This window comes from Macrobrachium nipponense, chromosome 33, assembly GCF_015104395.2.
Source record: "Macrobrachium nipponense isolate FS-2020 chromosome 33, ASM1510439v2, whole genome shotgun sequence".
Classification (NCBI taxonomy): domain Eukaryota; kingdom Metazoa; phylum Arthropoda; class Malacostraca; order Decapoda; family Palaemonidae; genus Macrobrachium; species Macrobrachium nipponense.
Window position 1 is genome coordinate 27400975 of NC_087219.1, and position 11110 is coordinate 27412084.

Here is an 11110-nt window from a genome sequence, read left to right on the forward strand (position 1 = left end):
TTATAAGGAATATTTGCCTTGATTTTTATACACTTCTAAAGTAAGTTTTACGCTTCGGCTGTTTTCTCCATTTATCGTTTGTTTGAGGATTCTGGGTTCGTGCTGGTATACCTAGTATTACAAGGGTTGGTTAGTTCATTGTTCATTTGTTTGGTTTTATGTAGTACGTACAGCCCTCCACAGGGATAATTCCCTCTCTGGCGGACCCTTGTACGTTTTCTGAATAAGTTTCTTCTTATATTTTACTAGCTGACCAACCCGACGCTGTCCGGAAAAACTGAATGACAACTGATAAATCTCTCTCTCTCTCTCTCTCTCTCTCTCTCTCTCTCTCTCCTCTCTCTCTCTCCTGTTAAGTTAGTTCTTTCGATTACATTGCCCCGCATTTTAGACATTTTATATTTCACCATTTCTCACCCCTATTCCTATTTGGGCTGAATTTTGGACTTGGAAGGTACTGGAAGTGTCCCTATTCATCTCAGCAACCTCAAAAGCTATGGATTAGAAACTAATATCTGTAATTTTCGGTTATATTTAGATGTCACCACCTTCCCACCCTATACTCACCCCCTTTCTTTCAGGGTTAAACTTGGATTTAAAGGACACCGGAAGTGTCACTATTCATCTCAACAACCTTGAAAACTATAAATCGGACACTAACATTTGTCGTTGTCGGCTATTTTTATACATCATCCCCTTCCCACCTTCTCATCCCAGCCCTTTCCTACTGGGGCTGAACTTGGACTTGAAAGCCATGGGGAGTGTCACTATACGTCTCGGCAGCCTCTAAAACTACGGATTAGACACTAATATCTGTCATTTTTGGTTAATTTCACATCACTCCTTTTCGCCCCTCCCTTTTTATTGGGGCTGAACTTGGGCTTGAAGGGCATCGGGAATGTCATTATTAATCTCAGGGATCAAAAACTATGGATTAGACAACATCTGCCGTTTTCAGTTATTTTTATTTTCAGCCATTTTCAACCCCCTTCCCCACCCCCCACCCCCTTTGGTGCCACTTTTGTCTTACCCCCACAGTATTCTTTCCCTGATGCTAAGTTACCAAGTTTGGTTGAAATTGCTTAAGGCATGTAAAAGCATATGTGGCACACACACACGCGCATGTACATCCATTTATATATATATAGATAATTGTCTTTTAGTGTTTTCTCAATGGTATCGTAGCTCTTGCAGAATAAGAGTCTTTAGTTTTTTTTTTAAATTTGCTTTCTTCTTGTATGATCTTCACTTCAGGTGGTATTTTGTTGTATAGTCTTGGTGCGCAATGCACAAATGTTCTTTCGCCTGACCTACAACTTGTTCTAGATTCAAATAGCCTTTATGCTTCACTTGCCTGTCTGACTACAATATTCCTTCCAGGTCTAAAGAAGCGTAATCAGTTTCTCAGCTATGTTGGTTCACCATGTTTTACCGCTTTAAAGACTTTATGGAGTATTATGTATTCTATTCTTGCTTTTACTGGGAGCCAATGTAGCTCAATTAATGCTGGGGTTATTCTATCACGGGAGCGAAGTCCTTTTATTAATCTGGCGGCCCTATTTTGTACTCCTTAGAATTTTCTTAGTGGGTAGTTGGGGAGACCGCAGTATATAACGTTGCAGTAGCCAAGCCTGGAAAGTATTTGGTTGCAGATTGCTGTTTTCAAAGTATCTTCGTTTGAATATTTTTTAATAAATGCAATGTTTCTAATGTGATAGTTACAGGTTTTTACAATATGCAGTGTATGGTTCTTCATCGACAATTTATTATCTATAAACACTCCCAAGTTACTCGCTGCTGCTACAAAATTTATTGATGACGAACCAATAATTATTCTATGAAGTGTTCATATTTTCGTAGTTTACCCTCAGACCCAAATAAAATACATTCAGTTTTGGCTTCATTAGGTTTCAATTTCTTCGCTGGCATCCATTTTTTGATATTGTGCACTATTGCATCAATTTTACAAATGGCGTCTTCTACTGTTTTGACATAAAGATAGAACTGAGTATCATCTGCATACAGTTTATACTTAACCTTGTTCTTATTTAGAATTGTAGACAGTTCAAATAGCGGTGGACCCAGAACGCTGCCTTGGGGCACTCCTTTTGTTAAGGGTTTTCTTTCTGATCTCATATTTGATGCAACCACTGTAACCTTCCTGTTTTCTAAGTATAGCTTTTATACCATTTGTGTGCATCATCTTCGATGCCCACTGCTCCCAGGTCTTCAAACAGCAGATTGTGGTCAACTGTGTCAAGCATAACCAGGATGCCACATTTTTCATTTGCTATCATTTTTATCTTATCATTTATAATTTCTCACAAAGTGGACTCTGTTGAGTGATTTTTCTGTATGCTGACTGATCATCAGGTATAATGTTGAGCTGTTTCATGTCTTTCCACGTTTGTTTGTGAACTACCATTTCGATGAGTTTTGATAAGTACGATAGGTTCGATATTGGTCTATAGAAGCTTAGATGTTCTTTATCGTCTTTTCGTTTGTAAGCCGGCTTTATAAAAACAAGCTTTTCGCTATTTGGTGAGGAAGCCTGTGTTAACGCGTTTTGACTATCAAATATAGCTCTCGCAACTGATCAGATTTTTTTTGCCTCTTGTAAATAACTTATGGGAAACTGGTCATTTTCACAGTAGGTGTTTTTTGCTTTTCTCATCATTTTTTCGAAGTCGTTCATATTCAGTTCATTAAATTTACTGGATTTGCTATTTCTCATTGTGATCACTGGGAGATCGGGAGGGTCCTCTTTATCTAACAATGACAGATTTTTTCTATTTTTCCTTCACATTAATTCACGAAGTTATTGGCCGGGTTTTTGTTATAGTTACGTCGGGTAGAACTTGTTCTGTTTTAAGTATCAATATTCCGGCTAAATATTTTATTGTAATATATTTTCTTGGTTTTCATAATCTAGTCGTTGTACTGATTTCTGTCTGTTTTATACAGTGACAAATTTTCATTACTTCTTGATTCTTTAGATCTTTTCCGTGGTTCTTCCTTCTTTTTTTTCTTTTTCTTGGCTTTACGTAATTCATTATTAAACCATTCGGCATTTTCTTTAACTATTAATTGCCTTGTTACTTGTGGGAATTTATCATTGTAGTTTGACGCCAATATACATTTGCTATAGACTGTAAAACAGCTTAGACTACTTGGTTGCCTGTCAAGGTATTCCTCAAATTACACCGGCACTCGTGGCTTATTTCTCTTATTTCATTTATGACCTAACAATAAATTCATCAGCTTTAAAGTTGGTTTTTTCTGTTGGTAATAGTTTTTTTCAGCGTAAAGTCTTTTCAGATATTAATATTAAATGTAACTAACTTATGCATTGGAGATATCACGCATTCGTGCAGCTTGTAAGTCGCTCACAATCTCGATGTTTTTGTTTTGTATCACCAGGTCAGTAATGATGTCTGTTTTCTCACAACATTTACAAGATCGTGGCTTTCAGGTCACTCTCTGAATTCTTTGACATAATTGTCATCATTATTTTCTAAATGCTGGTTGAGGTCACCACAAATCTGTATGTTTTTGTTATCAGCTAACGAGTCCAGGAGGCCACTGAATTCGTGTAGAACGATCTCCTACTTGTGCTTGGTGGTTTGTGAACCCTTATGATATGTATGTATGTTTGTTTGTGTGTTAATTTTGGTGTTGATGTATTCAAATGTACTGAACACATTTTGGTTCGTTATAGATACTTTGCATACTTTTTCAACCAAGATTCCCACTCCACCAACCTTTTCGTTTTCTCTCTGTACTACACAGTCAAAGTTGTGAGTCCCTGGCTTCACTTCGTTTATTTTAGAATAATCACTTACATTATTACTTAGCCAAGTCTCCGTTAGCATACATAATCCCAGATTGTGATTATTTATAAGATTTCTAGTAGTGCTGGTTTTATTTCCCGCGGACTGCATTTGATCAAATTGCACAGATTATTAGTCAAAGCGATGATCCGTATTATTTTTCGCCTTTGACATTTCTTCTTTATATACTATGCACTTATTGTCATCACATGTTTTATGTATAATATCACTGTGTCCGTTCTTTACACAATTTCCACACTTTAATGTGTTGCTGGCACATTCATTTGATTGTCATTTTCACCACATTAGGGCATACTTGGTCATATTTACAATTTTTTGCGCTATTGACCAAATTCCTGATATTTATTGTATTGATAGGGCATGCAACAATATGTCACCTCTGTCATAAACACCCTTTCGTATTCGTGGTGTGCATTTGATGACATAGTGCTTCTATTTGTCATCTTTGGCTTTCATTTCCTTTACAATTTTAGGTCGTCGTCTTCATGAATGAAATGACGTAGTATCCGGGGAGTTTTCTTGACAATGTCACCTTTATCCATCGGGACATAAACTACTTTTATTTTGGGTTTAAGGTTACCCTTCTTTCTCATTCACTGATATCTTGCTGATTTCCTGATTCTCCTGTTTTGCCTTTTCGAAGTTTTTCCTCTTGGAATCCTGCAAAGAGGTGTCAGTCCCTTGTCGTTTTAGCCTGTTCAACTGGCGCCGGTATTGGACTCTTCATTTGCCTCTTCTTATTTGATGCTATGCCCTCTTCGTCTTGAGATTTGATCAGAAGCACTTCTTTTATGTACTTAGTGATTCAGCACAAGTTTTGTGTATGTTTGTCATAGTCTTCACATCTTTCTCAATAGGTACATCAATACTGTCAATTTTGTTTTGAATTCCATCAGTGTTGATCATAACTCCACTAGTTTTCTGAGCCGAATCCTGAATCAACCTTGCTAATATCTCTTTGTTTGCTGTTTTTTCTTCAAGTTCATCTTCAAGGAGTTTTTTGTGCTCTCTCTCTCTCTCTCTCTCTCTCTCTCTCTCTCTCTCTCTCTCTCTCTCTCTCTCTCTCTTTGTGGGATCAGTTCGGCTACATAAACCCTTAAACATGTGGTTGAGGAGACAGCGTTAATATTAATGTCAGTGTGGACACACTTGTAAGATTCAAAAAGATCGGTAATCGTTTCCATGCGAGTGTCTCGAATTCATAATTGAATGAGTTCTGCATCACTTTTATGTAATTTTACGATACGGTTTCCCATTAAAATGGATTGTTGACTTAATCTGACATAGACTCAAAATTAAAACTGTGACTAACCGTTGTAAAGTAACGAAGTGAATTGAGACCTGTACTTGAGTAACTTTTTCACGTCAATGAAACTTTTTAAGTCTTTTACTTCTGATTACGAGTGGCACGTGTGGTTTTCCTTAAATTTCTTACCAATACATATATGAGAAAACTTAGAAGGTTTGCGGCGCTTGTGTCTTACTTATTTCTTTGATAATTTTTTCATTATTTATTAATTTATTTTTGGAACGAAAGCATCTCATAGGTGTGTTAGCATTGGACTTAATATAGAAAACTTACGAACACAAGAAAATGAAAAAGAAAGGTCCTTTTTATATAGAACATATCAGAAATGAGTCATTTTTGTTAGACCAATGACTTGGCTGGTCACACTGCAACTGGATTAGACCGAACTGTGACAGTTCTTTCGTTTTTTTATTTTTACGAAGCTAGACCTTCAAAATATGAGTGTGAGGGAAGTGATTAACTTTAGTGCTTTATAAAAAGTGAACTCGATCAAAGGACGCAATATTTCGACAATGGGTCTGTTTGTTTTGTCACCATTGCAGTTATCGTCAAGAGTTGAGAGAGCGTTTCAGTTCTGGTAGAATTGGCGTTCGAGATAAACCAAAGATTAATACTTCGATAATGTTATTGACAACATTCTACGTTCAACCGAGTTTTACATTGGGATATTTTCATTTTGCATCAGTACACTAAAGCAATTCATTTTGTATTTACTAAATTATTTATATTTTATCAATTTATTTATTTATCATATTTCTTATAACCGATCTCTTCTTTCTGTGTTTCTTTATATCTTCTGTAACTTCTTTTAGATGAATACCATATTCCTTGGAAGGTTGAATTTCGACTCAGTAGCTCCTTTGGGCTTGTTTAATCTGAATACAGTTCACTTCAATAATAATAATAATGATAATAATAATTTTACTTGAGTAACGTTTGGGTTGTGTAGCAATACTTTCACCTCAAAGAGGTAGTAGTTTTATAAAGCTAGTTGCTGAGTACCGATTCGATATACATGAAAAGGTGCGTGCAATATCTCAGTTTCCAAGACGGGACGAATCCACTCTTTTAATTAAGAGAACAGTTGGCAACCTTAGTCTAAGAACTGGAACTCATCGGTCTAGTGAGGAATGTGGCAGGCATCAGCAAAAATCAGTTTCATGACTTTCTACTCTTTGGGTGATGTAGGCGATATTACAGAGGGCTTGATGAGGACCGAATAAATAGAATATTGAATGAATAGAAAGGGAAGTGAAGCAGAGAACTTAATATACAGCTCTTTCAAAATATCGGTCTATCTAATTCAGCTACCAGAGCTGTTGGTATTGTTGAAAGGCTTTCTTTATATACATGTTTCCGATCTTATTTTTCTTTAATAGTGGTGACATTACCCCTTCCAGTTGAAGGCAGGACCTCAGATCTACATCTTTTAAGCAAACAGCCGTTATATAACGTCTATTGAAAGTATCTCCTTTAGACCTATGAGCCAAAGAGCCGTTACGTGTGCTCCAAACTACTTCACTTAGACTCATAACGTAAGAATTCGCCAGTAAGTTGAACAAAGGGCGTGGGACTACTAAAGCCGCAACATTTACTCGTTATTGAATTATTCTTTATCTCACTCGCCTTTTCTCAGCTGGACCTAACTGGACCACCTTCAAGGGGATGCAGTGGGTACCCAAACCACCTTGAGAGGCATAGTAACTGCCGTAGTTGCTATACAGTACTTTCCGCGTTTCATCGTCAGCAAGCCGCGATTGCGGAGTTAGATCCTTGGACCTAATCTACTATAGTCGTTTTAACTCCAAGACCTAGACCTACAGCATTTTTATCTAATTTGGAATTGTATTTATGATCACTTTTTTTGTATTACATTTTAGCATTATATTTCTTGTAAAATACGTGCCCCTCAACCTCATTCGTTAAAGACCGCATAGCTCTCTCTCTCTCTCTCTCTCTCTCTCTCTCTCTCTCTCTCTCTCTCTCTCTCTCTCTCTGAGTTTGCGTTCGAAAGAAGAGTAATATTCAAGAATAAAGATAAACAAATGATGAATAATCATCTCATCGTAGACAACAAAGGCATCCACAAACGTACCAGCCCTGCAAGATTATCCAGACTATTTCATAAGCTGTCCAAAGAGCTGGCAAAGCAATTGAAACATGTAAAAGAAATGAAAGACATATCGTTTAACCAAAAAAAAAAAAAACATTCGTTCTTTTGCGGTTTTTGTATCGGCCATTTGTTTTTCTGTTCTCCTGAGCGTATATGTAACTCAGCCATTTGTCGGAATTCAAGGACAAGATCTGTTTGGCGGCGTCGCCGCCTTTTGCCGACATTCTTCAGCAATTTCAGCTGCAATTCCATCCGTAATTGTGATTTGCTTCCGCAGTTTGCTTACATGACTCTTGTCCTTCATGTTTAAATGTCCTTTGAATTTCGTCTCTTGTACTTACAGATCTTAAGTTATCCAGGACTAATATTTCTTGGGGGTCACTATCTTTATGATATTGACAGTCTTCTGTTTGTGTTTTTACGGTTATTATCCCAACGGGCTTCTTGTGCTGAACACGCGGCAAAGGAGGATAGACAACGGGTTCAGTTTTAACCCTGTGGTTGGCGGGGCGTCACTATCCAGGAAAGATCCTGAAATCATTGAGTACCTACCTACAGATGATTCACCAAAGGCTGAATTAATAACAATAGTTATAGGTAAGGATTAATGAGGTGGAATTGTTCAACTTCTTTTGTAAAGGGTTTTACTACGAGTGTAGTGAAATGAGTAGAGATTATTCACCAAGGGATGAAATGGGTAAGAAAGGATGAATGAGGTCGAATTGTTCACATTTTGAAGAACAATATCTGATGTAATTTCCTCGAGTTGAAGTTCAGTGACAGGCTGCAAAAAGGGGAAAAAAACATAAAAGAAAGTTCAGGCAGAGGGTAAGAGGAACACAATTTGGAAATCAAGTAAAGGGCTTGAATTACTTATGGAAGTAGTTAAGATAGTACTTGAGTCTAGCACGATCTGTCTTGAATCATGGTATGGCAGAGTAATTATAATTGAAAGATGTTTGCCATATTTAAGTGAGACAGTGATGAAAAGAAGTGGTGATGGTTTGACAGAATTCCAGAGGCTCTTTGCGTTGTAGTTTCTTTATTCATTTATTATTTATTTTAGTTCATTTATATATATTTTTATTTATTTACTACTTTATAGTGTTTTGGAAAAATGTGGACACAATTAACGAGTAGCTGGCCTGTGAACCATCTCTTCCCTTTATAACGTTGCGCTAGCGAGAAAAACGTCACCAAATCAGACCTTTGCTCCATTTCGCAATATTTTATTTTTCGGCTTAATAAACCTTATTCTAAATAGTCCTTATCAGTATACACCAAATAGCGGAGTCGCTGTTGAACTCGTATTGCAAAAGTTCACCTCGATCCGTTGACATAATAAGGACCGTTGGAAGTCACACACGAACCATTTTGAAAAAACCCAAACTGCAAAGGGCTACGGACCTTTCTTCTGAAAAACTTTAAAGTGCTGTTAACTGACATTTTGTGTTTTCATGACTCATATATATCGAAAACGAAATTACATGACTGGGAGGGAGTCTTATTAGGGCAGAGACTCGAGTATAGGGCACGAAACGACTGTATGTGAACTGCATAGGCCTAAAGATTCCTCTGGATAAAGATGTAGGCCTACGGAGATGGCTGTTGTCAGGTCCTGAACAGTACAGTGTGTGGTTCTGTCATGACCCTGGATGAAAATGCGCGAATGATACACGATTTTTATATCATAATCTATTCTATACCTACTATTATTGTATAATATATGATAGGGAGGTCATTTAGATGAAATAATTCATTGTTGCTGTAACTCGTGGTCCTAGTGGCCTCATTCAATAAGTGGAGACAATTTGTACAATGTTGAGGGCTATGAAGTCAAGAAATATTTTGAAAATGTATGAATTTTGAAACTAATTGCACACTTCTGAAAAGAAATGAATTTGGGAGATATGCGCACTCCATAGGGAGACCTGGTGTGGAAGATAGTTTATTAACAAGGATTATCTCTATGCTGAATGCGCAATGCCGCTGCACAATAAATAATAACATAAAACTCTAACTACTTAGGCCTACTGGAACAGTGTGGCACTGAATGAGTCGAATATGTATGTTCCCATCCCGTAGATTATATATAAACCTTCCCCCTCCCTCTCTCTCTCTCTCTCTCTCTCTCTCTTATTTTTTTATATACTACTATTGCTATTTTCGTAAAATGTAATAGTATTCAGGCTCTTATGCCATTATGGCGTCATGCATGGACATGAAATATTAACAGAACGGAGCTGAATTAGTGTATTTATGTTATACACAGTACCCACCTAGACTTAGTCCTGGTTATACAGTACAGCTAACGTTCGCGCATGCGTAGACGACGTATTGTGCCAATGCCTTGGCCCGAAATTATTCTAAACTCGTTCCATAACGTAACAACAGCTTTGCGATTCCTTAACACATTCAAGAACGCGGCCAGATGGCCTTGAGATAGACACACCGTATAATTTCGTTTGCGCCGTATCTTCCAGAGAAATAGAGATGATTGATAGCCAATATCATATAACTCGAGAAAGGATGGACGAATGTGGATGAATCTTGTTGAAAAACTTCAATGTTCGGGTGACTAGCGCCATGGAAATCATATAGTCTAATTTAACATTGCATGGCGCTTCATGGAACATATTATGTGCTGAGTGATTAGGAACAAGAAATAAAATATGTCAAGGCAGTTATGTTTTATTTATTTATTTATATTTTGCGTGATCGAAATTTCAGTAATGGAGGTCTTAGCTCACTCATACTTGTCATTAATAATGTGTGTGTGTGTGTGTGTGTGTGTGTGTAGAGAGAGAGAGAGGATGAGAGAGAAGAGAGAGAGAGAGGAGGAAGGAGAGAGAGAGAGAGAGAGAGAGAGAGAGGCGTAGGGTTGCCAGATGTACGGTAACTTCTGAGCACTTTTGCTGATCTGTTTCCGCCGGTACTCAACTGGTGTTGCTTGCTTTCTTTATATTTATGCCTTTCTCTTTCTCTCTCTCTCCCACCAATCTATATATATATATATATATATATATATATATATATATATATATATATTATATATATATTTGTGTGTGTGTGTTAATAAAAAGTTATAGTTGATAATTTACATTTGTGAGTCTGTTACGGGTGTATATATAAATTCGTAGATTATACATGCTTTTAATATATAAGCGAATACCACAGGAAAATGATAGGATTTCTGCCTATCATTTTCCTGCGGTATTCGCTTTATAATGAAGTCACGTGCATCTACTGTGATTTTTAAGCATGATTTTATTATATTTATAGTTAATTATCATTTAACCATTGTTATGGGAATGTATTTCCTCTCATGCTACCGTCATCTCGTTCGTAGGTTTTTTTTTTTTTTTTTAAGAATCGGTAATGGCTTCGTTCAATGATAAAAAAAAGTCACGTTCACTGGCCGCATTAGATATGTAAAAAAAAAAAATATGTGAAAGGATATTTGGTTCCATAAAGCCTCGTTCATAAGCCTAAATGAATTTATAAAGACCAACGGTACATAAAAAAAATCTTGTCATAATGAAGCCTCGTTCATAAGCCTAGTGGAATAAGTGAATTCCTTAATTATGCGTAAACATCAAATCTCTATTGTCTTAATGAAGCCACATCCATAAACTGCTTAGTGAAGCCTAATAAAGCCACGTTCAGAAGCTTCGGTGAACAAGTGCTTCTCTTTAACGAAAAAACGTTTCCCAAAAACAGTCTGACGAGACATTTCCCTAAATTAGGTCAAAGAAATGTCTTCCTTAAATAGGTCTAAGGAGACGTTTCCCTAAAATAAGTCTGATCTCTCTAAAATAGGACTAACGAAAAGTTTCC